We start from the raw sequence: 2880 nt of genomic DNA, 5'->3' as shown, positions 1-2880 counted from the left end.
TCCAATTATAACTAACTAGGACCAGATGGCTAACCTAACTCATTTTTAAATTGTATTTTCAAATTTCAGATTATGCTGTACACAAAATTGTATGATATACAAAACATGCACGTATACCATATCTACCACATTATTGCACCAACTCTTAAGCATGGCTTGCCTAAAAGCCAGAGGCTGTTTTATCAGTTCGTTCGTTCCAGATAAAGTTGCAAGCACCATACTCGGTTGGAGACGATATGATCAAGAGTTTAGAGAGTGGAAGGTGAAGACACCTTTAATATTTAGTAAAGAGAGTTAAAAAAACTAGTAAGACTAGCCTCTCTATTCCTTCTGCATCTCCTTTTTCTTAAACAAGTCATAATCAAAATCTATATATACCTCTCTATGTTTTTGTACAACATAAATATGCTATGTATAGGACTTCAAAGCATAACCTAACAGTAAAAGGAAAAGTATTTGTGACCTTGTTGGATTTGAGACGACGCTGGGATACCCAAATCATAGGTCAGGATTAGGGTCCAGTCGAGACAAGACCTACATTGGTGGTTGGCTCGGAAAGTGCAAGAGAGAAGCCTCCGTCCGCTTTAGCTGATGCAACTTTGTCTTATGCTTGCCGCATTAGCAGATTATGTCTAGAGAAATTAAGCTCTTCCCTGTCGACTTCCACTGTCGGTCCTATATATTATGTTAATCCCTACACAAACGCAGGAAGCCCTTTCCACATGCAGCCCAATCCCTAACGCTTTCCAAGTACGATGGCTTCAGAAAGGATGCTTTTCCCCTTGGGTACTTGCATTCCATATATTTATATGAATCAAGAACGAAAAAGCAGCAACAGAAAGAACCCAACCAAAAGACGGCCGCTTTCTTTATTCTAGACCAAGAGAGGAACTGAAGACCAAAATCTCAGCCGCTTGGGACAAAAGCTATGCGGTCTTGAAGGGTCAAGGGAGCAGTAGAGGTTCTCTGCAGCTAAGTGGATTCTTGTCGGCCTTTAATGGTGGGTAACCCCTCCACTAAGCGAGACTGGCCCTTAATATAATATAGTTATATCTCTTGATGGGTAGTATGCAAGTGGTAACATGCGAATAAACTTCATTCTGCAGATTGCCATGGCTTGCCAAAGGACATGAATGGCATAACTTGTGTCACTAGTTTGCTAGATTCTTGGTTGCTCTTTTGAGTAGTATTAAATCAAGTTCTGATGAGCCGCATGAAGCCTAGGCAAAAGGTTTCCTAGGCTGCACAATGATGAGGAAGAGTATTCAATTGTGCAGACAAGATTTCAACTTTCTGGAGGGGCCCAGCTCTTTAGCCAAAAAAAAAAAAGGGCCCAGCTCCGAGGTCGGGTAGTGGAAGGAGGAATCATATCAGTTCAATGTATTACTGAAGGGACGTAATGGAAACTCAAACCGCATATCTAATGTGGGTCATGAGTGAAACACACCAAGAGCAGGAAAGCAACTCTCTGGATGCTCATGTTGACTGAGGAGAGAGAGAAAAATGCTACTAAACAGCCACTCACACCTTGACCAAGATATGACTCATTTCGGACCTAGATTAGTAATAAAAGATCTTTGCTTTGTGCCCAAAGGATCAAACATTTTTAAGTCTGATGGGACTTAAGTAGAATCATGACCGGAGGAGATAGGTTGGACTAGGAATTTTTCAATGAGTGAATAGGGCTTATAAAGCACAGATACCAGTGTTTAGCAAGAGTAATAGATTCTGTCGTTGAACGTTGGAATCAATTCATATCTGATCATAACAGAGAGCGGCATCAGAAAGTTATTACAAAAATGATGCCTGCCATCTTTATATGGGCAATGAAGACTTTTGCTTGCTCAACTCCACACACCACTTGGTGATGATAGTGGAGTTATTTCGTCGAGCGGTGGCAGCCATATGCATGTTCCATTGTTTCTGAGGTACCCCGGAGAAGGAATGATGGAAACAGAGTAAGGTTCTATGTATGGCATTTAAACATGTAGACTGTCAGAAAAAAAAAAAAAAAAAGTAAGGCAAAAGTGTGAATTATTTGTAAAGCTATCAATGGTGTATGGAAACAACATTGAGGCATTTAATGCTCTGTAATGACTATTCTGATAGTAGCTTAAAGAATTTCGGCCTGGACCATTATTGCCCACTTTTCATGGAAGCATCGCAGCCGCCAGGCCATGGCTAAGCGCCACATTCATGGTGCTTTTTTTCTGGCGCAGTAGTATATATTGTTTGTTCGATGCTTATACCGGTACGTCAATGGCTAGTCTTCATCTTTCTGCTTTGGCTTCTTGTAAGTTTCCTCAATGTGCTTGGCCACAAACAGCCGTGTATTCACTAGCTTCTTGATATCCGTTAACATTGTAATTCTGGGCAATGCAGATACCGCAGCCAGTTCCCAGCAAACAGGAGAAACTGCTCCTGATTATCCCCATCTTCCAATGCTCTGTAGTTGAACAGAACATAAGTCACTGTGGTTGTTTCATTCACAGAGTCTAGGAAAAAGAGATCATGCTTTTTTCAGGGGGATATATCAGTCAAGTAGTGAATATCTAAAGCAGATTTGCAGCCCAACACACCTTAATGAGTATCTAGATCTTGCAACTTACCTGTTTTAAGTCGGTGGGGGAGGGGACAATGGAGGTGTGGGATTTATCATCAAAGACCACGACGCCAGACTGGTAGCGGCCAGGGGCCGGCAGATCTTCGATACTTCTGTCATCAATACCGAGCTTAGAGCCACATGAGAGAGCATCACAGGCTTGTTCTGGGTGCAGGCCGCATCCTCCTCAAGAGGGACTCAGCTATGGTGATTGAATGGATTTGGGGTCGGTGCAACAATGCTAGCGGAATGACACTGTTGCATGACATGTGCAGACT

At 42.1% G+C, this 2880-nt stretch overlaps 1 pseudogene; it reads right to left on the bottom strand.

The window, feature by feature from the left end:
- Positions 1–2005: 2005 nt before the first annotated feature.
- On the bottom strand, positions 2006–2435 carry LOC103702831 (uncharacterized; annotated as a pseudogene).
- Between the last annotated feature and the right edge of the window lie 445 nt (positions 2436–2880).

The sequence above is a fragment of the Phoenix dactylifera genome, chromosome 8 (genome assembly GCF_051530095.1).
Source record: "Phoenix dactylifera cultivar Ajwa chromosome 8, Ajwa_hap1_PhDact_Kaust_v1.1, whole genome shotgun sequence".
Lineage (NCBI taxonomy): Eukaryota > Viridiplantae > Streptophyta > Magnoliopsida > Arecales > Arecaceae > Phoenix > Phoenix dactylifera.
This window is presented reverse-complemented; position numbering and strand designations above follow the sequence as displayed.